Source organism: Nuphar pumila, chromosome 5, assembly GCF_984573655.1.
Source record: "Nuphar pumila chromosome 5, dmNupPumi1.hap1.1, whole genome shotgun sequence".
NCBI lineage: Eukaryota > Viridiplantae > Streptophyta > Magnoliopsida > Nymphaeales > Nymphaeaceae > Nuphar > Nuphar pumila.
In genome coordinates this window covers 132,899,692-132,927,667 of record NC_143253.1, presented here as the reverse complement: position 1 = coordinate 132,927,667, position 27,976 = coordinate 132,899,692, and the positions used below count along the sequence as shown (strand labels likewise).

Below are 27,976 nucleotides of genomic sequence, written 5' to 3'. Positions count from 1 at the left end.
TCAAAAAACATGGTCCAAAAGAAAAATAGGGAAAAAACGGTAAATTCCCTCCCAAGCATGATTTCATGGTTGTTAGTTTTGCAAATATATCAATAATAATCTCGATATTTAAAAAAATAAAACAGCAAATATTTGTTACACAGCGGACAAGGTCCCCAGAAAAACGGAAACAAACCGAACCCGTGACCCGAAGTCCAAGAACCTCCGTCTTCACGCTCGGCAACCTCATCCGCACGTGCGAAACTCGAGCCGGAGCCTATGCGCAACGTGGCGGGCGGGCACGCGTTTCACACGTGCGAGATAGCCTATAAATACGCCGCCGGTGAGCTCTCTCCCTGAGATATGGAGAAGGAGAGAGACGCCAAGTGAAGAGAGAAGATGAGTCGAGTTGCAGAGGGCGAGAAGGAACAGGACGCCCTGCTCTCCTCTTCCTTTTTCGATGAGGAGGAGGAGGAGAAGGCGTTCGAGGAGCGGGAGAAGGTCGTGATCGGGATATTGGAGGATTCAGGCGAAGACGATCCGTTTCCGTCGTCGCCGCCGGCGTTCTCGTGGCGGAAGCTCTGGATTTTCACGGGCCCAGGGGTCTTCATGAGCATCGCCTTCCTCGACCCCGGGAACCTCGAGGGGGACCTCCAGGCCGGGGCGATCGCCGGGGACTCGCTGCTCTGGCTATTGCTCTGGGCCACCGCCATGGGGCTCATCATCCAGCTTCTCTCCGCTCGGATGGGCGTCGACACCGGCCGCCACCTTCCCGAGCTCTTCAGGTACGAGTATCCGGCGGCGGCGAGGGTCTCGCTGTGGCTCATGGCAGAGGTCGCGCTCATCGGAGCAGATATCCAGGAGGTCATCGGGAGCGCCATTGCCATCAAGATCACCAGCAACGGGTTTTTACCCCTCTGAGCTGGCGTGCTGATTACCTCCATTGATAGGTGAGGTTTCTGTGGTATTTTCCCTTATTGGTGGATCTGGGAAGGTTATGCGTTGGTTGTTGCTTTCTCTGATTTTAATTAGGGTTATTGGATTAGAAATTGGGGTTTCTCCCCCTTTATTGCATTAATGCCACCCGCACGCGCGCACACACATACACAGATTCAATTTACTGCATTGTGGATGTATGGATTTGTCTTTTTCTATATTTGATTCTGTGCTTTTAGGTTTTTTTTTTTTTTCAAATTAATGTTCGAGATCTGGTTTTGTGTATCTGTTTGTTGATTCAATGAGAAATTTTTCTTCTTTTCTTTTCTACTGCGGTGCTTGATTCCATATTAACGTTTTGTCAAAAGTTGATGCGGGAGAGCTGATTTGTTAATTATTTGGCGTGTGGGTATATGCTTTTGTTTGTCAATTATTGGTTAGTTTGATGTCGAAGTTTTATTGTGCCTTTGATGTTTTCTTTTCCTTTTTTCCATGGTGGTGAACAGTTTCATATTCTTATTTTTGGAGAACTACGGAGTGAGGAAATTGGAAGCAGTATTTGCGATGTTCATTGCGACCATGGCACTTTCTTTTGCTTGGATGTTTGCTGACACCCATCCGGATGGGAGGCAGTTGTTACTGGGTATGACCTATGAACTTTGTAGTACTTTCTTAATGTAGTTGTACTGTACTTAGAAATCACTACTTTTGTTGATTTCTTTAATGTGAAATTGTGGATGTATTTTATATATGTAGGTGTTCTGGTTCCGAGACTCGGCTCAAAAACTATAAGGCGGGCTGTGGGAGTAGTGGGTTGTATAATTATGCGACATAATGTAGTCCTGCATTCTGCTCTCGTCCAATCAAGAAATATTGACACAAAAAACAAAGTTCGAGTTCAGGAGGCTCTCAAGTACTACTCGAGTGAGTCTTCGCTTGCATTGCTTCTCTCATTTATAATTAACCTGTTGGTCACAACTGTTTTCGCAAAGGGTTTCTATGGGACAAAGGAAGCTGAAAACATTGGCCTTGTAAATGCTGGTCAATCTCTTCAAGAGAAATATGGGGGAGGGGTGTTTCCCATACTTTATATTTGGGGAATTGGATTATTAGCAGCAGGACAGAGCAGCACAATTACAGGAACTTATGCTGGACAATTTATCATGGGTGGGTTTCTTAATCTCCAGATGAAGAAATGGATAAGGGCTGTAATCACAAGAAGTTTTGCCATTGTGCCAACAATAGTAGTCGCTCTGGTGTTCAACACATCTGAATCTGCACTTGATGTCTTGAATGAATGGCTTAACGTGCTTCAATCATTGCGGATACCATTTGCTCTTATTCCACTTCTTTCTTTAGTCTCCAAGGAGCAACTCATGGGCATTTTTAAGATAGGATCTGTCACCAAGGTAAGTGTATCTTTCTTCCTATCTCTTTTAAGGATCTTTGGTTATGCTTTACCGTGGGTACTTGAAGTAATATATCTTTCTTGTGTATCCCTTTTAAGGAGGTTTAGTGATGCTTTACTGTGAGTACTTGAATCCAACAGTTTGCTGCTAATCATCTGCGACTAATAGACATAACTCTTACTAACTACACTGATGCAGCAATGGTTATGGAAATATTCTAAGGTCCAGATGCAACCATTCTTTATACCAGTCCCTTTTCCTTTCCAGCTCCAGTTGTCATGATAATCTTGGGATAAAATTGATTTTGGATACTAATGGGCTTCACCCCCATGAGTGCACCCTTTCTATAGAGTAGACCAACTTGTATTCATGAAACACTAGGAACTTATCAAAGGTTTGCAGATTGGAAAGTTAGGCCATTGGAAAGAATGGAGATGGTTTCTAGAATGAAAAATGCACGAACAAGCATTGCTGGCTAATTTGAATGGAAGCTGCTGCTGAACCTTACAACGCTAATCTTAGCTGTTATCCAATTTTGTTTGGGAAAAGTGACACTGTCTCCACATACCATCAACTGTTTTACTTCCAAGTTTCATCCCTAGCAATGAGCTTGATCGCCTTGACAACCAGCAGTTCTTCCAGGATGGCTAACAGATGAGTATTGCTCACTGTTGAGCGCTAGGATGATGGATATTTTTCATAGGAACTGAAAGACTGTTCTATAGCCTTTTCTGCATGGATCACACAATAAGAAATCATATTTCACTTATACTGCTGCTAATAAATCATAGACTCATAACAGTAAACTAGTCATACTAGTAATTCTAGAGAAGTAACACGTTTTATACATAAAAAGGTCTCAGTTGCTTGCTGTTCTGGAAATATCGAAGGGAGTAACCTATGTCATAAGGAGATATCACTATTTTTCTCTTGCTAGACACGATAAGGCACACCTTTGATCCCCTAAATTGCATTTTTCACTAGCTTGGTACTTCCCATATACTACAGACACGAAAGAATTATGTGCCAAGCCTACCACTAAATGAGGACGCACTATACAGCTTGTCTCAAAAAGAAATGATAGCAAGAGTGTGTATGATTTACTATGAGCATTCAGATTCCACTCTAGAGTATTCAATCAGCCTCCCTCTCACTTGACTAAATTGTTGCAACTCAGTAAGTGAATACTAAACCCTTCTAATGAACCATCTAAACTCTCTTATGTTCCATCCTCTTCTTGACACAGGCAGATCTGAGTGATGTGACAAGCTTGTTAACATGTACCTACAGTAACCACAACAGGGGAAAAAAAGAAAAAAGAAATGTCATGCTGCTTGGTTCATCAAGTTCCAAAGTAGTATGTGGTGCCATTGTATGTCATTTCTTGAACTGAAAGATAAGCATTTACCAAGATGAAGCTTCTGGCGGTGTTGACTAATGAATTGTGTATACAGTAATGCAATCAAGTTTCCATCTTCACAGTTGAAATCATGGTTGGCATTCTCGGGACTCTGTCTTGGATCGGCCAAGCTTGACTCGGTGACTCAGATGAGTCAAGATTTTTCATTTTATTTATTAAAAATAAATAATAAATATGTATTTCATAGATACAAAAAGAGTATATTCATTTAAAATATGGATCTTTCATATAAATAAGCAAATTATATATATATATATATATATATATATATATATATATATATATATATATATATATATATATATATATATATAGAGAGAGAGAGAGAGAGAGAGAGAGAGAGAGAGAGAGAGAGAGAGGAGTAGCTGCACACCCTGGCCAACGCCCCAGCATCGTCCATCGCAGATGATGGACGGTGCTAAAGCACCCCATGAGCGCGTCACGCGTGCAAAAAACCATTTAGCGGCGACCACGACCGCCGCTAAAGACTCATTCGCGATGGATGATACGCGAGGGTAGGCTGCTCTAGGCAGCTACTCCACCCCCCCCCCCCCACTCTCTCTCTCTATACACACACACACGTGTGTGTGTGTGTGTTGGAATTTGGTTTGAATGTAAATTATATTAAATTGTTGCATGTAAAATCACAAGGCACATTTAAGAAGGCATGTAACTGTTAGAAAATGACATATATATGTATATACTTGAATATATATATATTTATATATATATATATATACATACTTTTCGTAATACAAGAGTATGTATATGTATATATATATGTATATAACTATATATTTAAAGTATATACTTATATTCTTGTAATACTTTTTTATTTATTTATTTTTGTAATTTTATTTCTTTCTTATTTTTTGTCTTTTTGTCAAACAATCATAATTGACTAGAGCTGTTGGACTGTCAAAACAGCCAACAACCTTTTTGTCAGGTTCTGTCAAACAGTCAAAATGTTGACTGTTTGAATAGAGCTGTTGGGCTACTTTAATAGCTCCTCTCATGTAACCTCTCTATAAATAAGGGCATGCTGCCCATTGTAATTTATATACAAAGGTAGAGGGTTTTACCTCTCACATATTCAGATTCAAGTGCATTTATGCACTATTCTTATGTTTGTGCTGTGGAGCATTTTGTATGCTATTTTGGTTTACCATATTGGGTGAATGTATGTTTTGTCAAGTTGTTTGTAGACTTGATTGTGTGAAAGACTCTTTACATGGTATCAAAGCTTGGTGTATGATCAACCGTGCATTGGTGAGCTGCCTCGTAAAGCGTGCCTTCTTTCTTTCGTGATTGGTGGTTCCTTTTTTTCTTTGGATTCATCATGGGTGAATTTTTTCCGCACAATACAAGCAACTCCAACTTCATTCCGCCATTCAAACTTGAAGGAAGCAACTATAACATTTGGGCGGGACACTTGGAGACATTCATCAAGGGTCAAGGTTTGTGGGGATTTGTAAGAGGTACTATTCTTGAACCCACTCCCAAAATTACATTAGGTGAAAATGACGTTGAGACTAGTCTTGAAGAAAAAAACAAAGCCATGGAAGAATACTACAAAAAATTAGATGAATGGGAAATGAAAAATGCCAAAATTCTTTCATGGATGCTTAGTGGAGTTGAGACAAAAATTGCCTCAAACCTTTTGTGTTACAAAAAGGCAAATGAAGCATGGGAATATCTTAGAGGTATGTTTACCGAAAAAGATATGGCTCACAAGTATTATCTGCAAGAAAAAGTTAGAAACATTAAACAAGGAGATAAGAATATAAGAGATTATTTTATGGAGTTATCTTCCATTTGGACCCAACATGCCCAATTTGAACCCAAATGGGAAGGAAAGTGTATAGAAATGCGGAGAGTTCAAGTTGAAGAAGAGAGACTTTTCGCTTTTCTCTATGGTTTGAGACCCGAGTTTGAACAAACAAGGGCCTCCTTGCTATCATCTTCATCACCTCCTCCTATTCATGAGATTCTCACTAAACTTAGTGGAGAAGAGACTAGGCTAAACATGAGTAAAAATGTTAGTGTGCACGCTACTTCTAGCAATGGTCAAGAAGAGTATTGCGCACTTGCCGCATCAAAACCAGGACACTATATCAAGCCATATAAACCTCCTCATTTTAATAAGAATCGAGGAGAATCAAAAATCATTTGCCATAATTGTAATGAGCCCGGTCATATTAGGCCTCAATGTCCTAGATACAAATATAGGCCTCAAGAAAAGCGTGTTGCGGCTGCACCATCAAAACAAGATGAAGATACTTTGAATCTCAAAGACCTCACCAAATCATTATCTCAACTGACGGAGGCATTACAACCACTGCTTAAAGGATCTACCTCAGGAGCGGCCATTGCAACCTCTTCTACTCCTGGTATGTGCTCTTGGCTTCTTGATTCAAGAGCTTCTTTTCATATGACCCACATAGATCTATACTATCCGAATGTCAACCTAATTCAAATGCATCATTTGTTTCCACTGCCGATGGTACTGCCTTGGAAATAGAGGGTGTTGGAATTTTTAAAAATGATTTGTCAAAACATAACAACTTTTATATTCCGAAAATAAGACTTATACCAAAACTTCATCTTAATCTACTTTCTGTTTCTCAAATCTCGGATCATGGATGTGATGTCATTTTCTCATCAAGTAAATGTTGGGTGCAGGATCGCCAGTCCGGGAAATTGATTGGGGAAGGTTCTAGGCAAGGAGATCTCTATTATATGGATTTCCTTTGTATTCCAAAGGAATCATTTTGCAACACTGCCCAAACAAAAGACATACGGACTTGGCATCATAGACTTGGGCATCCAAATATAAGAAAATTAAATTTTGTACCTATTACCAAGAATCTTTGTAAAGATAATTTTGAATGCAAAGAATGTTTACTTGGTAAAATGAAAGTCTTGCCTTATGGTCAAAAAACTTTTTACTCCTCAATGCCTTTTGAATTAGTTCATTCGGATGTATGGGGTCCTGCTCCTGTAGCCTCTAAAGGCGGATTATCCTACTATGTTGTGTTTATTGATGACTTCACTAGATATTGTTGGATTTACTTTCTTAAGTATAAATCAGATGTATTTGCAACCTTCAAAACATTCCATAACATGATTAAAAATCAATTTGAAAGTAAACTCAAAATTCTCAGAACTGACTCTGGAGGAGAATACTTGTCAAATGAGTTTAAACAATTTTTAGAAAATGAAGGAATTTTACATCAAAGATCATGTCCTAGAACCCCACAACAAAATGGAGTTTCAGAAAGGAAACACAGACATATTATGGAAACTACAAGAACTCTTCTTATTGCTAAAAATGTTCCAAAAAATCTTTGGGCTGAAGCTGCATTAACCTCAGTATATCTTATAAATAGGATGCCTTCCAAAACTTTATCTAATGAAATTTCTTTTGAAAAATTATTCAAATATCAACCTGACTATCAAAGACTGAGAATCTTTGGTTGCAAATGTTATGTTTTGAATGATAAAGGAGATAAACTATCTTCTAAAGCTATTTCCTGTGCGTTCATTGGTTATTCAGAAACACAAAAAGGATTTAAATGTTATGATACCAAAAATGATAAACTTCTCATTTCAAGGAATGTTAATTTTGTTGAAAATGAAAGTGGATTTGAAGAAAACATGTCGGAAGACATAAACTCTGATTATTCTTTCTTGTTCAAACTATTGTCTAATGATGAAAATATTTATGTAGAACCTCTTATTGAAAATAGAACAATAGTTGAACCAATAGTATACACTAGAAGAAATCGAAATGCATTCAATGAAGGTGTAAATCAAAGTAATCATGAAGCATCAGAAATTCCTTCAGAACAAACCACTATTCGTAGATCAGAACGAACCTCAAGAATCCCAAATAAATTTGTGTCTTATGATTCATTCTCTCCTAAACATAGAGCATGTCTTATAGCTATCCACTCATATTTTGAACCCTCATGTTACAATGAAGCAAAAAATTTACCTGAATGGATAAAAGCTATGCACATAGAATTAGAAGCTCTTAAAGATGCTAATACTTGGGAAATTCTGGATTTACCTATAGGAAAAAAGACAATAGGTTGTAGATGGGTTTTTAAAGTAAAAACCAAAAGTGATGGATCCTTGGAAAGGCATAAAGCCAGATTAGTTGCCAAAGGATATTCTCAAGAATACGGAGTAGATTACGAAGAAACTTTTGCTCCTGTTGCCAGGATGACCACTGTTCGAATGCTTGTAGCTATTTCAGCTATTAAAAATTGGAATATATTTCAAATGGATGTTAAAAATGCATTTTTAAATGGGAATCTCAATGAGGAAGTATATATGGATATTCCACCTGGATTAATAATTCCTTCAGGTAAAGTGCTTAAATTAAAAAAGGCATTATATGGCCTCAAACAAGCACCTAAAGCTTGGTTTGATACTTTTAACAATGTTATTACAAGGTATGGTTTTAAACCATGCTATACTGATACAACTTTGTTTATCAAGAACTCTTCTGCTGGTATTATAATTTTACTTTTATATGTTGATGATATGTTAATTACAGGTAGTGACAAGGAGGGAATCAAGAAAGTAAAACAATTTTTGAAAAATTCTTTTGAAATGACAGATCTTGGGTTTCTAACATACTTTCTTGGTATAGAAGTTTCATACTCTAACCGAGGATACATATTGTCACAAACAAAGTTTGCTTCAGATATTATTGACAGGTCAGGACTTTCAGATGATAAAGTTGTTGATACTCCAGAGATTGTTGGAATGAAAATGCGAGCCGATGATGGAGTTCCTTTGGACAATCCAACTCCCTTCAGACAGCTAGTGGGATCTCTTATGTATTTAAGTATTACAAGACCAGACATAGCCCATGTTGTACATATAGCCAGTCAATTTCAACATGCTCCAACATCAGCTCATATGAGTGCAGTCATGAGAATTATTAAATACATCAGAGGCACTATAAATAAGGGAGTCTTTTTGTCCTCTTCTTCCTCCTTAGATCTTATTGCATATTCTGATGCTGATTGGGGAGGAGATCCAAATAACAGGCGCTCAACAACTGGTTTTTGTATATTTCTAGGTGAATCTTTGATTTCATGGAGATGCAAGAAACAACAAAAGGTGTCATTATCATCTACAAAAGCTGAATATAGAGCAATGACAACTACTACTATGGAAGTCGTGTGGCTCAAACAACTGATTTCAGATATGGGGATTCACCTTCAGAATCCTACAAGATTGTGCTGTGACAATAAGAGTTCGATATACATTGCTCGAAATCATACATTTCATGAAAGAACTAAGCATATAGAGATGGATTGCCATTTTGTTCGTGAAGAATATTTGAAGAAGACTATTGATCTTCCCTATGTGACATCAGAATATCAACTTGCTGACTTCTTCACCAAGGCACTATGCTCACCAAGATTTAACTTTTTACTTGACAAACTTTCGGTGATTTCACCATAAGTTTGAGGGAGACTGTTAGAAAATGACATATATATGTATATACTTGAATATATATATATATGTATATAACTATATATTTAAAGTATATACTTATATTCTTGTAATACTTTTTTATTTATTTATTTTTGTAATTTTATTTCTTTCTTATTTTTTGTCTTTTTGTCAAACAGTCATAATTGACTAGAGCTGTTGGACTGTCAAAACAGCCAACAACCTTTTTGTCAGGTTCTGTCAAACAGTCAAAATGTTGACTGTTTGAATAGAGCTGCTGGGCTACTTGTTAAAATATATGTAATACCTATATTTATATATATATATATATATATATATATATATATATATATATATATATATATATATATATATATATATATATAGTTCTCATTCACTACCCGATAAGGGGTAGTTTTGTAATCTCGCCCAATAGGGGCATTTTAGACTTTTTCCTTTTCTTCTTTTTTTTCCTTTTTCTTTTTCTATTTTTTCCTTTTTCTTTTTTGTCTTTTTTTATTTCTTTTTGTGCATTTAATGCACAGCCATTGGGGGCCCCAACAAAGAGTCGTTGGGCCCCCAACGGTCACAATTGTGACCGTTGGGAGCCCAACGACTCCTTGTTGGGACTCCCAATGGTCCCTCTCTCTTGCTTTTCTCTAACTCTCCCTCACTCCTCTCTTGCCTATAAATAAGTGGGGTCTCCCTCTTTGTAATGTGTGGCTTCTTCAAGCCCTTTTGTGCATTTATAAGATTTTATGCTTTCTAGCCATTATTGGCTTTTGTGTATGTCCTCTTTTGGACTTGTTCTTTGATTTCTATGTGTGAATGTCCATTGTAGGACATACATTTCTTTTCCGCATATTTCATTACATGGTATCAGAGCCTTGGTTGTGCTCTTGATTCATATTGCTAGTTGTCTTGTTTTATCTCTCTTTGTTTGTCCTCCATTCTTGATTATATAATGGAAGGAGAACAAAAGATTGATCTCTCCTTCAAGCTCAATGGTACTAACTACATGATGTGGGCCGCCGCCATGGAGAACAACCTCAAAGGTAAAAAGCTTTGGGGATACGTTATGGGCACCATTAGGGAACCTCAACTTCAACTTACGAAAATTGATGGTGATCAAGAAAAAGCTCTAGAAGGAAATGCTCGCATGAAAGCTATTGAAGATCACCAATCCAAGGTAGAAGATTGAGAAAGTAAGCATGCAAAAATTCTTGCATGGTTCATGAACAACGTGGAGTTAAAGATTTGCGCCAACATTGCTAAATTCCGCCTAGCAAATGAAGCATGGTTCTTTATGAAAGATATGTATACTCAAAAAGACCTTGCTCGTCAATTCTTCATCCAAGAAAAAATTCGTACCATTAAGCAAGGTGAAATGAGTGTAAGAGATTACTATAGCACTCTTGGCCTTTTGTGGGATGAGCTATCCCTTCTTGAACCCAAATGGGTATCAAGTGAAGATGTTGAAATGAGGAGAGAACAAATGGAGAAAGAACACTTTTTCCAATTTTTACATGGGCTTAGGCCCGAATATGAACAAGTTAGGTCCTCCCTCCTTCATAGATCCAAACCACTTCCATTGGAAGATGCCATAGCCGAAATATGCCAAGAAGAAACACGTCTTGGCATGATTAAAAGAGGAGATGAAGTTCTTGCCGTGTCTAAACCCGGCAATCATATGAAAGCATATAAGCCTCCACACTTTGGGAGGCAAAATAACTATAATGGCAATTATAGGAAAGCCATTTGCCATCATTGTCAAGAACCGGGTCATATAAGACCTAATTGTCCAAAGATAAATGAACCTCCAAAAGGTAAAGTTGCTATTATTGAAGAAATCCCACAAAAGAAGGAGACAATAAAAGGGAAAGAGTCCTTCTCCCTTGCTCAACTATCCGAAGCACTACAAATTCTACTCAAGTCGCCATCAACTTCGGGAGCCGCCATTGCCTCTTCTTCTCCTCCAGGTACGCCTTCTTGGATCCTTGACTCTGGAGCATCTTTTCATATGACCCCTATTGACAATGGACTATCCAATGTATATAGAAACTCCAAAAATTTCTTTGTTTCCACCGCCGATGGTACCTCTTTACAAGTTAAAAGTTTTGGAACCTTAGATTTTTCAAAAGATTTTTTTGTGCCAAATGTAAGAGTAGTACCTCAACTTAATTTAAATCTTTTATCGGTCTCCCAAATATGTGATCATGGATGTGAAATCTCCTTCTCAACCAAGGATTGTTCTATACAGGATCTCTAGTCCGGGAAGCGGATTGGGCAAGGCCATAGGAGGGGAGATCTCTACTACATGACCCACTTGAAACTTCCTACTAACTCATTTTGTAATCATGTCCAAGATAAAAATATAGAAACTTGGCATCAAAGACTTGGACATCCAAGCTTCTCAAAAATGTACTCCTTTCCTTTTGGAAAGAAATTTTGTAATGAGAAACATTTTGTTTGCAAGAGTTGTATTTTTGGAAAAATGAAATCCACCCCATTTCCAAAAAGAACATTTGTGTCAAAAAGACCCTTTGAATTAGTTCATTCGGATGTTTAGGGTCCTTCTCCGGTCATATCAAAAGGAGGATACTCATATTATGTTACTTTCATTGATGATTTCACTCGATATGTGTGGATCTATTTTCTCAATTTAAAATCCGAAGTTTTTAACTTCTTTAAAAAATTTCATATGATTGTCAAAAATCAATTTTCAACTAATATCTCCATTCTTCGATCCGACTCCGGTGGAGAATATCTATCAAATGAATTTCAAGAATATTTGGAAACCAATGGAATTTGTCATCAAAGGTCATGTCCTAGGACTCCCCAACAAAACGGTCTAGCCGAAAGAAAGCATAGACACATCTTGGAAACCACTAGGACTCTTCTTATTTCCAAAGAAATTCCAAAATGCTATTGGGCCGAAGCCGCCTTAACCTCCACTTATTTGATAAATAGAATGATATCCTCATCCCTACAAAATATATCTCCATATGAAAAACTTTTTGAAAGAACACCCGATTTTAATAGATTAAGAATTTTTGGGTGTAAGTGCTTTGTCCTTACACATAAAAGAGATAAGTTATCTCCCAAGGCTATCGAATGTGTGTTCTTAGGATACGGAGAAAATCAAAAGGGTTTTAGGTGCTTCGATCCCAAAAGCAACAAACTATATGTATCAAAAGATGTTACATTTTTAGAAAATGAGAACGGTTTTGAGAAAAATAAAGATATTGATGAAAGCGAATATGCTTTCTTATTTGATCTTCTCTCTCAAGAAGATGTGATTCCTCACGAAGAGGATGTTCCTAATGATTTAGAGGATACTCCTCTTAGTAATGTTGAAAATGCAAGTAATAATGTTGAAAATAGGTCCATTCAAACCTATGCTAGGCGTGGTCAAGAAACTCCTATTAGCGCTTTAGAAAAATATTCTCAAAATTCCAACATAGAAGAAACCTCTTTAAGGAGATCTAGCCGGATCTCCAATCCTCCTAATAGGTTTGTTTCCTATGAGTCCCTAACACCTAAATATAGGGCATGCCTAATTGCATTACACTCTTATCATGAACCGTCACACTATAATGAAGCCAAAAACATTCCTCAATGGGTTGAAGCCATGAAACTTGAACTTAGTGCCCTTGAAAAGGCTAAAACTTGGGAAATAACCTCATTACCCACTGGAAAGAAGTCTATTGGATGTAGATGGGTCTTCAAAATTAAAACTAAAAGTGATGGGTCATTAGAACGTTATAAAGCTAGGTTGGTAGCCAAAGGATATGCTCAAGAGTACGGAATAGACTATGAAGAAACCTTTGCTCCCGTAGCTAGAATGACTAGTGTTAGGACTCTTATTGCGGTTGCATCCGTTAAAAAATGACCTATCTATCAATTGGATGTTAAGAACGCATTTCTTAATGGCGAACTAAGTGAAGAGGTCTATATGGATCCTCCACCAGGAGTATCCATTGGTGAAAACAAAATTCTTAAACTAAAAAAGGCACTATATGGGTTAAAACAAGCTCCGAAAGCTTGGCATGACAGATTTAGTACTGTAATGACTAGCTTAAATTTTCGTTCATGTTATACTGACACTGCGTTATTTGTGAAAAGTGCAGGGTCCTCTGTAGTTATTCTACTACTATATGTTGATGATATGATCATCACTGGAAGTGATGAGCAAGGAATCCATGATATTAAGAAAATTTTAAAAGAAAATTTTGACATGTCTGACCTTGGTTTCTTAAGATATTTTCTAGGTATTGAAGTTGCATATTCACCTCGAGGGTACATCTTCTCTCAGATGAAACTTGCTGCTGACATCTGTGCCAAGTCTGGAATTTCGGATGATAAGAAGACAAAAACCCCTGAGGTTATCAATGCAAAGCTGAGACTGGAAGATGGGACACTTCTTGAGAATCCTACTCCCTACCGTCAACTCGTTGGGTCTCTGACATACTTATCCATCACTCGGCCAGACATAGCTCATGCAGTTCACTCCGTCAGTCAGTTTCAACATGCACCTACAACTGTGCACATGAGTGCAGTCTTAAGAATTGTCAGATATATTAAAAACACCATAACTAAGGGAGTTTTTCTTTCCTCTTCATCATCCCTTGATTTAATTGCTTATACAGATGCTGATTGGGGAGGAAATCCCAATGATAGAGTCTCAACCAATGGTTTTTGTGTTTTCCTAGGTGACTCTATGATTTCTTGGAGATGCAAGAAGCAGCATAAACTATCATTGTCCTCAACTGAAGCGGAATATCGTGCAATGGCCACTACAACCATGGAGCTTGTGTGGCTTAGAAGTCTCCTCTGTGATATGGGCATCGTCATCTCAATTCCTTCGAAGATGTGTTGCGATAACAAGAGTGCTATCTATATTGCCAGCAACCACACCTTCCATGAGCGTACTAAACACATTGAGATGGATTGCCACTATGTTCGAGATGAATACCTAAAAGGAACCATAGCATTGCCCTATGTCACATCCGAGTACCAGTTGGCGGACTTTTTCACCAAAGCTCTTGCTGCTCCTCGTTTCATGTTTCTTCTCAACAAGCTTTCCGTTGTATCCCCGTAAAGCTTGAGGGAGGGTGTTAAAATATATGTAATACCTATATTTATATATATATATAGTTCTCATTCACTACCCGATAAGGGGTAGTTTTGTAATCTCGCCCAATAGGGGCATTTTAGACTTTTTCCTTTTCTTCTTTTTTTTTCTTTTTTCTTTTTCTATTTTTTCCTTTTTCTTTTTTGTCTTTTTTTATTTCTTTTTGTGCATTTAATGCACAACCATTGGGGGCCCCCAACAAAGAGTCGTTGGGCCCCCAACGGTCACAATTGTGACCATTGGGAGCCCAACGACTCCTTGTTGGGACTCCCAATGGTCCCTCTCTCTTGCTTTTCTCTAACTCTCCCTCACTCCTCTCTTGCCTATAAATAAGTGGGGTCTCCCCGTTGTAATGTGTGGCTTCTTCAAGCCCTTTTGTGCATTTATAAGATTTTATGCTTTCTAGCCATTATTGGCTTTTGTGTATGTCCTCTTTTGGACTTGTTCTTTGATTTCTATGTGTGAATGTCCATTGTAGGACATACATTTCTTTTCCGCATATTTCATTACACTACTCCCAACGGCTCTAATTAGAGTTGTTGGGAGTAGCCCAACAGCTATTTTAATAGCTCCTCTCATGTAACCTCTCTATAAATAAGGGCATGCTGCCCATTGTAATTTATATACAAAGGTAGAGGGTTTTACCTCTCACATATTCAGATTCAAGTGCATTTATGCACTATTCTTATGTTTGTGCGGTGGAGCATTTTGTATGCTATTTTGGTTTACCATATTGGGTGAATGTATGTTTTGTCAAGTTGTTTGTAGACTTGATTGTGTGAAAGACTCTTTACAGTAACATGCTTATTTATTTGTCAAGGATGGTGTGGTGCGTGTAAGCAGTAGTGAGTGCATGCAGCCATACAAGTAAGGTCATTAAAGAAGGTGTATTTAATTGGTCATAAGGGACAGTGCATAATAAAGAATGGTCCTAACTAAACCTAATTAGAAAGAAAAAAAATTGTCTAAAAAACCGTGATTCCCCTGCAACTGAAAAAGTAAAGTAATTAAGGAAGCACATTTGATTGGGTTAAGGAATGGTGCATAAACCTACTAAAAAGGAAACTTAGCCAAGTCTTAGATAAAATTCACTAGACGGCTGATTCTTGGCTGACTCAACTGAGTTTAGTTCAAATCGAGTTGTCATTTTTTTGACTCGGTTAAGGGGGGCGATATGAGGCAAATCGGCCGAGTCTCACTGAGTTTTCCAACTTTGGTTGAAATATTAGAGTTTTCTACAGCCAGCAAGTGTGGAGATTAGAGACAACAAAGACATGATTGACTTGGATGTGCAATAAAATATTATATGAATAGAAATTTCATACTAAACAAAAATGACTTGTGTTTTAGTAGCTTCTTTTTTTCAATCAATGAATTTGTTTTTTCTATTCTGAACTGAAGACTGAAGTCGAGATGGTTCAACTTTCACACTCGTCTATAGGCTTGTCTCACAATTTTATAGATAGTTCGGGTGGAAGAGAACTTAATTGAGATAGCTATAGTGTAATTGTAGCACGGACACAAATTTTCAGTTAAACTCGAATTGCAACATTGTATTTATTTGCAATTGAGTGGATATGGTGGGGTCGAGAAAATTTTACTGACATCTGTATGTGCCTCTTTTGAACCAGATTAACGGTTTAGCTAACCAAAATAGATGATGCAGGAGCCGAGAGCCTTCTATTTGGATCTACATATCTGGCAAAAAGAACGTCTAGTTGGAAAAGTTTTGATGTAGCAAGCATATATGACATCAGCACAATGAAGCATCTAGGTTTCATAGGCGCACTTCGAATAAAGATTAAGAATACAATTTACTGCCAAACTATGTCACATGGGTGCGGGTGCGGGTGCGACACGGGTGCAGCGCAATTCCAAAAAATTTGGACACGGGGACTCGGCTATATATATATATATTAAAAAATATATATTATAAATATATATTTTTTAAATATATATAATTATATATAACAATAAATTAACACATAAAGATTGTAAATTTTAAAGCAAAAATAAAAAAACAATTCTTAACAACACAAACTTACCAAAATATAACACATAAAGAAGCTTGTGAGTGTGATAAACAACAAAACTTATCATAAATCTTTCTTATCGTCTGAATTAGAGGGAAGAACAGGATCGAGGTAGTCCATGTTGAGAGTATGTAAATTATGTTCTCCCTCCAAGTCAAAATCTTCTGGATTTACATCCCAATTCTTGGATGGTCCACAACTGCATCAAAAAATAACTATATTAGTATCTAACTTAAAACTTTGAATGCAAATATTTAAATACAAACTTTGAATACAAAAAAAAAGTACCTATACTCTTCTTTGGTGCGGCGAGAAATTAATCGTAGATTTGAGTGAACATAAACCAAATCCTTTGCTCTTTTACTAGTGAGTTTGTTTCTTTTAATGTTGTGAATTTGAGCATATGTACTCCAATTTCTTTCACAACAAGATGATGTACCAGGTTGGGATAACAACTTCATTGCAAGACGTTGCAGATTTGGTGTCTCCGATCCATATGTTGCCCACCAATTAAGGGGATCTTCCTCGTCCCTTGCCACAAGTGCTGCTAAAGAATCAAATCTCCCAGTAGAAAACTTGTCAAACTCACTATTTATAACCTTAAACATGTGAGGATCATTAAAAAGTCTTCCCAAATATATCATTCTATTTCCTGATATCTCAGGATCTTAATTTGGAGAAACACGACCAACACCTGTTGTCAACTATTTTTTTGCGTAGTATTTTGGATTGAGAGAGTGTGCCATGCAATGCAAAGGTGTATTGCTTTTATCCCATCTTCTCACTAAAACTGAATGTACATGATTGTAAAATTCTGAATCATCAAGTGCAATATCTTTCTTCTCATGTTTAAAAATGATACTTTGAACTTTTTCAATCATATTGTCCCACATTTCATAAATTCTATGAAGCATGGGTACATCTCTGTCAACTTCTCTCAACATTTCCCAAATAGGCTCTGTAAATTCAACAAAATATGTAATTTTATCCCACCAAAAATCATCACAGATGCATTTTTTGATAGCTTGAGCCTTGACATCATCTTCAGTACGATAAAAATCCCAATCTTGATCAACCACCATCATCATCAATGCATTCTTGAGTTGCTTAATTCTTTTTATCATAACAATGAGAGAAACAAAACGAGTTTCAACAACTTTTAGTAACTTGAGATAAGAATGCCTATTAAATATAGAAAGGGCATGATGATGGTTTACAACAAAATTTCTAATATTTCGAACATCATGTTTTATTTCCTCAATCCATAAGCACATTTCATGTGCATGTGCATCATCTTTTGATGGATTGCATATACTCTTAAGTGCCAAATTTAAACTGTGTGCTGCACAAGGAGTCCAAAAAATATGTGAATATGTATCTTCACTTGCCAAATTCATTCCTGCACGATTGCAAACTGGAGCATTGTCAGTAATGATTTGCACCACACTTTCTTCACCCACTTCTTTTATCACTTCGACAAATAATCTCTTTAAATATTCAACATCTTTATACTCTCCAGATGCATCAACAGTCTTAAAAAAGATTGACCCATTATGTGAGTAAGCAATGAAGTTTATCAGTGGTCGCCTTTGTATATCAGTCCATCCATCAGAAACAATCGACACTTCATGTCGTTTCCATGCAAATTTTTGAGTCTCTAACAAGTCTTCAATTCTATTTTTTTCCTCTGCAAGAATGACTGTTCTTAGTTTTTCTGAACTAGGAGGCACATAATCACTCAAATTGCAATTAGCCAAAGATGTAATCATATCTTTCCAGTATGGACTTCTAGCTACATTAAAAGGAATTGAGCTTGAGTAAAAGAATCGACAATCTTTTTATCAATTTCTGCTCTTGCCATGTTTTTGAATGACGCTTGTATTGTTTTATTGCTTTCCATCTTTCTTTTCTTTAAAAGCTCTTCTTGTATATCACTAGCAGTAGGAAAAGACAAATTAATCGAATCGCTTCTCATCTCTGCAATTTTCTTCTTTTCAGCTTCCTCTTGTTCTTTTTTTAATTGCTTTAACATGTCTTTGTCAACCCCAGAACATGCTCTAATTCCTTGACCACAAATATGCAAAAGATGTGCTTTAACACGCGTATAAGAACCTGTGAAAACAGTCTTACATAGATTACAATGAAACTGCACATTCCCACCACCACCACTACTAGCTTTTACCCCTTTTGTCACAAGCCTCCAAAGTGGTTGAGAAACTTCTAATTCAGGGTTAGAACTTGAACCAAATGTATTGACACTACCGCTAGAACTCGCCATTATATCTGAAAAGTGAAAACTGAAAAGAAAATAAGTAAATAAAATAAAGTTAATAAACACTTCAAAATAATAGTAATAGGAGCTACCCCCTATCTAACGCAAAAAAGGAGGGGCAGGGCAAGCCCCTGCTGAACCTTATCCGTGCCGGGGGCTTCGCCCTTGCCAAAAAGCCAAAGGCAGCAGGGGAAACGAGGAGGGGCCGAGCCTCTCCTCGTTTTCCTTTTGTTCGACAGGGGTAAGAAGGAGTGGGGGAAGGAGGGGGTTCGGCTGACAGGCCGAGCCTTGCCACGTCGGACAGAAGGGAAATGAGGGGTTGAGCCCTTCCCTTTGCCTTCGATTCACAGAAGAGGGGCTCGACCCCTCATTTCCCTTCTGTCCGGCGTGGCAAGGCTCGGCCTGTCAGCCGAACCCCCTCCTTCCCCCACTCCTTCTTACCCCTGCCGAACAAAAGGAAAACGAGGAGAGGCTCGGCCCCTCCTCATTTCCCCTGTTGTTCGGCGTGGCAAGGCTCGGCCTGTCAGCCGAGCCCCCTCCTTCCCCCACTCCTACTTTGAACTTTTTCAATAAAAGGGAAACGAGGAGGGGTTGAGCCCCTCCTCTATGAATCAGACGCACAGGGAGGGGCCGAGCCCCTCTTCTGCGAGCAAAGTGAAAAGAAGGCATCGTTATCTTCATTGTGTATGTCTGACCCGATCCATTTATGTAATGGATCAGGTCCAGATCTGGTTCATGTATTGTAAATTAATATTTTGTAAAGGGGTATTTTCGTACCCTAGTGTTTTACACTTTATTATAAATAGAATGAGAGGGCAGTCACGATGGACTGAACCCTCCTTCATCTGGAATCTCTCTCCCTCTCTTCTCTTCTCTCACTGTCGATTAGGGTTTCCTTCTTTCATGGTATCAGAGCCCAACGTGAATCTGCGTGAGCCGTGAATCTGTGTGAAGAAAGCCCAACGTGAATCTGTGTGAAGAAAGCCCAGATTTATCAGCCGTGAATCTGTGTGAAGAAAGCCCAGCGTGAATCTGCGTGAGCCAAAATCTGGGAGCAAATCACAGCGTGAATCCATCAGCGTCAGCAGAGTGGATTTATCAGCCGTGAATCTGTGTGAAGAAAGCCCAGCGTGAATCTGCGTGGTATTGTGACCCTCAAATACCCAGCGTGAATCTGTGTGAAGAAAAACCCAGCGTGAATCTGGACCTATCAGCCGTGAATCTCAAAGAATCACAGCATCAATCTGTGTGCCTTTAATCAGTGTGCTTCTATCAGCAAAATCTGTGTGTAATAAAATCAGGTTCTCCCTTTCCTTTGTGAAAATTCGATCCTCTTTCGATCTGTGGTTTAATCCCTGTTGTTTTCTTGTTGTTTTTCCTATATTTAATCTGTGTTTTCCCTGCTACCTGCTAATCATTGTTAATCTACCTCTCTTGATCTGTGTTTTCCTTCCTGCTGTTTTTCTCTGCATTGAATATGTGTTTCCCTGCTACCTGCTAATCACTGTCAATCTGTGATTTCCTTTTCTGCTGATCTGTATTTTTTTTTGTTGATTCTAAAGAGAACTGCCTGCTAGTAGCCATCTGTTTTTCCTCATCTGAATTTTTTTTTTCTGTTAGCCGAGTCCTTTGTTTTTCATACCTAAGTGTCAGTTCAAGCATATTCATCAAATGGATTTTACTCACGGGCAATCATGTCTGTCCTCAAGTTTTCTTGGTCAACTAGTCTCTGAAAAACTGAATAACTGCAATTTCTTAACCTGGAAAAGACAGATTATTCCGTTTATAAAAAGTCAGGACCTCTCTGGTCATCTGGATGGATCGGTCCCACCGCCTCCAGAATTCCTTTCGCAAGAAAAGGCGGACGATAAAGGAGAACAATCTGTTGTTCTTCACAAGAATCCAGAATATGTTGCTTGGATGAAGAGAGATCAATCGCTAGTGGCATACATCACTTCAACTCTTTCACAGGAGGTCCTTATTGCTCTTCTTGATGATTGTTCGGCAAAGGAATTGTGGGATACGTTAGTTCAAACATATTCACAAATTTCTGAGGCAAGAATTATGTTTCTTAAGCGAGAATTTCAAATGCTGAAGAAAGATTCCATGTCTATTATGGAATACCTAAATAAAATGAAAGGCATCACAGATCAGTTGGCGGTTGTTGGGTGTCTTGTCATTTGAAAAGATAAAGTACAACAAACCTTGAGTGGATTGGGGCCAGACTATCATGTTATGACGACAACCTTACTATGTCTACCGGAACTTCCAAAGTTTGAAGATCTTCATGCAAAATTATTGCAATATGAGATGAATCTGAAAGGTTCCTCTGAAACCTCTCATGGGAATTCCGGAACACAAGATGTGCTGGCTATGGGAATGAGTTATGGTCGAGGTAGAGGAAGTTCTTTTCGAGGAAAAGGAGGCCAAGGGAGAAATAACTATGGAGGTCGTGGCATACTTCCAACACCCAATGTCCAGGGACAACGACCCATTCCCACCTGCTTCCTATGCAACAAGAAAGGGCACATTAAAGCGAATTGTTGGTTTAATCCCCAAAACAAAGGGAAAGCTCCACAAGTAGAGACTAAAAAGGATGGAGAAGTAAAAGAGTTACTGTTGGCAGCCTTGGCAGGATTAAACATGAAGCAAAATGACAAAGGAATTTGGTATGTCGACTCCGGAGCAGCTACTCATGTTCCAGGTGATGTAGGTAAGCTCTTGACTCTTACACCTTATGTTGGAAAGAATAGCATAGTCACAGGAGATGGATCTCATCATGCCATCTCACATACTGGAAATGCCATTATACACATGTCAAAATCCTCTCTTAAACTTCCAAGTGTCATCCATGCTCCTAATATTCAAAAGAACATTGTTTCTGTCTCAAAACTTGTTGATGATGCTAATGCTTCAGTTGAATTTACTCCCTCTTCTGTTTATGTCAAGGATCTTCGCACGAGGAGGATATTCGCTGAAGGAAAACGATGGGGCAACATGTACATCTTCCAAGAAGATCCTTCCTTCATTCATTCCAACTATTCATCCTTGAAGCCTCACCAACGTCAAGTCTTTGATTCTGATTTTATATTTACTGTTTCTGAAAGTAATAAGCCAAGACTTTGGCATAGTCGTCTTGGCCATTGTGGTCGTCATTTCATTGAAAAACTTGTCATGAATAATCTTATTCCTAAGTCCAGTCTGAGTTCAGAAGTCGTTGATACAAAATGTTCTAGCTGTCATCTATGTAAGAGTCATGTGTTACCTTTTGCTTCCATTAATAAAAGAGCTTCAAGGCCATTTGAGGTCATTTGTTCAGATGTCTGGGGTCCTGCTCCAATTACTTCTTTTTCTGGCAGTAAATACTATCTTATTTTCATTGATAGTTACTCACGTTATACTTGGATATTCTTTATGAAGCACAAATCAGAAGTTTTTGGATTGTTCCAGAAATTTCACTCTTTCGTTCAAAATCATTTCTCTACCAACATTCTTAATTTCCAGTGTGATGGAGGAGGTGAATTCTCTTCGAGTGATTTTGTTAATTTTCTTCAACATAATGGGATAAAGAGAAGAGTGTCTTGCCCTCATACACCTCAACAAAATGGGATTGCTGAGAGGAAGCATCGACATATTGTTGAGACTGCAATGAGCATGATGCACGAGAGCAATCTCCCTATATCATTATGGACTGAGGCCTTCCACTCTACAGTTCATGTGATAAATCGCTTGCCTATGAATATCTTAGAAAATAAGTCACCATACTTCTCTCTTTTTGGCATACAACCTGATTATCATGAATTACGTGTGTTTGGGTCAGTTTGTTATGTGCACATTGATAGCTCACTCAGGCACAAGTTCCAAGATAAGGCTTTGAAATGCAGGTTTATAGGATATGCAGAAGATTACAAAGGGTACAGGTGTTATGATCCCCTGACTAAGCGTGTCAAAATATCAAGGAATGTTATTTTCGATGAAATGAACTTTGCTGATCAGGATACTAATTCAACTATGGTGGATACTGATAACTCAAGCTCCAGCATTGAGGTATACTGCCCATGGTTAAATTCAGAACTCTTCTCCAACGGTACAGTAGACTGTCCAGAAAATTGCAGTCAGAATGAGCCACATGAGGATTCAGCCAATGAGACTCAAACGGAGGAAACTGTCACATATGACTTGGAGCCAACAAGGTATAAGGGTATTGTGTACACTCGGCGAGAGAAAGAGCCCTCATTCATTCCTTGTACGAACACGGATCCATCTGGATCATCCGTTTCGCAGCAAATGGATATCAGAAGATCTTCATGGATTCGACATCCGCTTGACAGGTGGGTAAGTTATAAAAAAATTTCATTGGATTTTCAGTTATTCTTGACATCCATAAGTAAAGAGGATGAGCCTCTTATGTTCTATCAAGCTGCGAGCTCTAGAAGATGGGTAGAAGCAATGAATGAAGAAATGGAGGCCTTACATGAATGTGGCACATGGGAGATTGTGCCTAAACCACTGAACATAAATGTCGTTGGGTCAAAATGGGTGTATAAGATAAAATATAAACCAGATGGGAGCATCGAAAGGTACAAGGCTCGACTTGTAGCCAAGGGATTCACACAAGAGGAAGGCCAAGACTTTGATGAAACCTTTAGTCCTGTAGTTAAGATGGGGACTATTCGTATTGTGTTGAGTCTAGCCATTAAACATGGATGGACATTGAGCCAGTTGGATGTAAAAAATGCTTTTCTGCACGGGAATTTAAAAGAAGAGGTCTACATGGAACAACCCACTGGATATGCAGAACGAGACGCCAAAAAATATGTATGCAAATTAAAGAGAGCACTCTATGGTTTGAAACAAGCTTCTCGTTCCTGGTTCGATAGTTTTTCTCTAGAAATACAACAACATGGTTTTTCTAGATCTCTTCTGGATCACTCATTATTCATTCACAATGAACAAGGAGTTACTACTCTTCTGTTGATATATGTAGATGACATCATCATCACAGGGAATTGTAAAAGCCACATTGAGCAGGTGAAGAAGTTATTAAATCAGAGATTTAAGATGAAAGATTTGGGAGAGCTGCGATATTTTCTTGGGGTAGAAGTTGATAACAAGAATGATACATTTACCCTTACTCAACACAAATATACGCTGGACATTCTCGGCAGAGCAGGCATGACAGATTGTAAGCCGTTAACAACTCCAAGTGTCATTCATCAGAAATTGAGTTCACAAGAAGGGGATATATATGGAGATCCCACTAAGTATCGCAGTTTAGTTGGCATGTTGCAATACCTGACTTTTACTAGACCCGACATAGTATATTCGGTTAATCAGGTATCCCAGTTTATGCATGAACCTCGTGTGTCACATATGGAGGCAGTCAAACGTATACTTCGCTACCTAAAGGGTACAGTGGGTGATGGGCTGGTATACAAAGGCAAGGAAGAATTAGATCCAGGCGGGGGCCATGAGATTGTTACTTATGCTGATGCTGATTGGGCGGGTGATCTAGACGAATGACGATCAATATCCGGTTACTGCAGCTTCATTGGGCCAAACTTGGTATCCTGGAGCAGTAGAAAACAAAAGGCGGTTGCTAGATCGAGCACTGAGGCTGAATACAGATCGATGGCCACTGCCACGGTCGAGGGTACATGGATAAGACATCTTCTGACTGAAATGGGAGAATCGATTGCTCGGTCACTGTTGCTGTGTGACAATCAAGGTGCCATCAACATGTCATTCAATCTCATTCACCATAGTCGAGCAAAGCACATTGAAATAGATCAACATTTTATTAGGAAAAAGGTTGAAGACAAAGAGATTGAGCCCATGTATGTGTCAACTAAAGAACAAGTTGCTGATATCCTCACTAAAGGGTTAACAAAGGATAGATTTTGTTTTTTGAAGAACAAGTTGTTCATGGTCCAACACCATGCACAACTTGAGGGAGGCTGAAAAGAAGGCATCGTTATCTTCATTGTGTATGTCTGACCCGATCCATTTATGTAATGGATCGGGTCCAGATCCGGTTCATGTATTGTAAATTAACATTTTGTAAAGGGGTATTTTCGTACCCTAGTGTTTTACACTTTATTATAAATAGAATGAGAGGGCAGTCACGATGGACTGAACCCTCCTTCATCTGGAATCTCTCTCTCTCCCTCTCTTCTCTTCTCTCACTGTCGATTAGGGTTTCCTTCTTTCACAAAGGGTGCAGAGAGGGGGGGCGAGCCCCTCTTCTGCGAGCAAAGGGTGAAGGGAAGGGGGGCGAGCCCCTCTTCTGCGAGCAGAGGGTACGGGGGGAGGGGCCTGCCTGTCATAAGCGAAACGAGGAGGGGCCAAGCCCCTCCTTCTTGAATAGGAGGCACAGAGAGGGGCCGAGCCCCTCTTCTGCGAGCAGACGGTGCAAGGGAGGCTGCGAGCAGAGGGAGGGTTAATCGACGTACCTATTGAGTGTTGACGGAGGGGGAGACGGTGACTGCCTGTGCGTACCGTCGCCGGAGTCTGGATTGCCGGCGTGGGTGGAGGAGAAAGCTGCAGGGGCTGAACGGGAGAAGCAAAATCAAGAGGGTAAGCCCCTCCCCCTGTCGATAAACCCCTTTTAGGGTTCGGCTGCAAAAAAAATTGGATCTGGGTCGGGTCCAGACCCGACCCGACCTAGATCCAAAATGTAATTTAAAAGTCGAAATGGACATTTTTGGACTCAGTCAAAGTTGACCGTGTCCAAAATGTGGACGGACTCGGCCGACTCGGCGTTGACCGAGTCCGACTCGGCGTTGACCGAGTCCGGGCCGAGTCCGAGTCCGCACTCGTGTCGACTCGGGTGCGGCACCTCCTTAGCCGAGTCCGTGTGACATAGCTGCCAAACTAAGGTGTTGGAAGACATAAAATCAATCACTGAGAAGATAACTGAGATTTATGTTTATCATTTCTGTCTATGATGAATGAAGTCAATGAAACCATATTACCTAGACATCATTACTGGCATCAGTGTCAAACATGGTTCAGAATGTTAACACATGGATAGTTGGAAACCAAGACACGGCAATATGTATATTATAAACATGCACACACAGAGAGTAGGAATGTCAAAGCTTTGAACAACCAGCGGTGGTTAAAACATGTTTAGGCATTGAACCACATAGATAGAATTGTATGAGACTAGAAGTCAATGAATTTCTAGTTACTTTGATGATTTAAATAGAACCGTGAAGCTATAAACAGTACAAAGTCATCAAGAAGCTTATAATTTTAGAGCCAAGAAATAACAGAATTAACCAAAAAAAAACATGTTTAATTTGAAAAAGGGAAACCTAAAATTGCATGTGAAAAAAAAATGAAAACTCAATCAACTAAAACTGGAGTGTCCAGAAGTTTTTGTCTGACCAAATCTCAAGCATGTATATGGCTGGTTGATAAGATCGTCTAGGTAACATAGACAATGAACCACCTACACTTGTCTGTTCTTACTTTTTAGCTTTTTGATTGTCCTTAGTGCTAGGGTATGGGATGACCGTTCAAACCATACTTAGATTGCCTGATAATCCAGACACGATTTATAACTTCAACAGTAAACTCACACGACCAACTTAACAGAGACAAGCTTCATGCTTGCTTGTCTCTATCTAGAATAGGATCAATTATCGAATTACTGATTTTAAAGATTGGCCAACTGTTTTGATTGCTCCCATATTCTGAGAGATCATCCATGACCCTACCATATCATCGCTTCTGCCCAATAAATGAATTCTACACATTTTGATCTGGGAGGGTGATAGATATGTGTATGTGTGTGTAAAACGTTAAGCCCCCTGTAGATTTCCATGTAACTAACCTGTTATCTTTCTTTATTCTTTTGATAAGCAGAATATCTTATTTTTAGTGTCAGAAAATCTTTTATTTAACCTGTAGATTTCCATGTAACTAACCTGTTATCTTTCTTTATTCTTTTGATGAGCAGAATATCTTATCTTTAGTTTCAGAAAAGCTTTTATTTAACCTGCTGTAGTTTGGATTTGTTGTTTGTAAGATCCTTATTCTTGTTGTGTGGCATTCACAGGTTGTGGCATGGCTTGTGGTCTCACTAGTGATGGTGATCAATGGGTATCTTGTTTTGGATCTCTTCTCTAATGAAGTGAATGGTCCATGGATTGCACAGCAATAGCCATGTATGTGGGCTTGATCTCATATGGAGCTTCTGCAACTTGGCACAATCTTCCTCTGCCCAAATTGCTTCTCGTTTTTCAGGCTAGGTGAACCTGTATTAGCTCACACGTTGCAAATTTTGAAGAATTGTATGATGACGATGGTACAGGGGTGACTTAACCCATAGATTTTTCTGTAGCATTGTGCTTCATGCTGCATCCATGTCCTGGTTTATTGGCGGTGGCTGCCCTACAGGTTTTCAACTATCACCTTTATTGTGATGACGATTCATTGCTTAGACAGCCGGAAGGTTGTTAACTCCAATGACATGAGCTGCTTCTGTGTTAACACCATTTTCATGTTATATAAATTATTTTGGAGGCATTATGAACATCCTCATCATCGTAAAACACTTCATTGTGTACAATGCGATCCATTTAACATGTTTCGATGTGAGAATATCTTGAATTTTTTCCAGAGTCAATATACTGTTGAAATATTTTGAAAATGTCATATTTTTATCCTGATATATTTTTTTATATTTTTGTAGTTTTTATATGTAACTCCGCCTGTGTGCCGGTCCCAAGCCCGGATAAAGGAGGAGGGTTGCGGTAGGCCTCTGACAGCCAGCATAAAAACCTAGTCATACCCTATGAATATGAACCAATATGTGAATTTCGTTGGGGGCGTTCCCTACTGAGCGACGCGCTGTACTCTATAGGTTCGGAGGCAGTGATAAATGGGCAAGGGTTGCTAGGTCGTCGCTCGGAAGCGACGCGTCACATCGGTGCCCTGGGTGTGGTGTCAAAATAGGCAAGGGTTCCCTCATTTTGTTGGACGGGTGGGGGTAAAGAAGTTAGTCCAAGGCCATAAAATTAGGTTAGCTACTTGGAACATAGGATCTTTAACTGGTAAGTTGGTAGAGTTAGTAGATGTTATGTGTAGGAGAAAAATTGATATTTTATGTCTACAAGAGACCAAATGGGTAGGTGAGAAAGCAAAAGTGATAGAACTTTAGGGATATAAGATTTGGTATATAGGAATAAATAGGAATATGAATGAAGTAGGGATTGTTATGAGTCGTGAGTTTATAGGTAATGTAGTTGAGGTCCGTAGGAAGGGTGATAGGATTTTACTTATTAAATTAGTATTAGGTACGAATATTAT

At 38.8% G+C, this 27,976-nt stretch overlaps 1 long non-coding RNA gene and 1 pseudogene across 2 annotated transcripts; both read left to right on the top strand.

The window, feature by feature from the left end:
- Positions 1-343: 343 nt before the first annotated feature.
- Positions 344-26,993, top strand: LOC149838806 (metal transporter Nramp2-like; annotated as a pseudogene). The gene is made up of 4 exons (XR_016431990.1): positions 344-929; positions 1,422-1,558; positions 1,672-2,324; positions 26,724-26,993. The product of XR_016431990.1 is annotated as a metal transporter Nramp2-like (transcript).
- LOC149838807 (uncharacterized) lies at positions 5,602-7,463 on the top strand. The gene is made up of 2 exons (XR_016432214.1): positions 5,602-6,134; positions 6,427-7,463. It is a non-coding gene; the product is annotated as an uncharacterized LOC149838807 (long non-coding RNA).
- Positions 26,994-27,976: the final 983 nt, after the last annotated feature.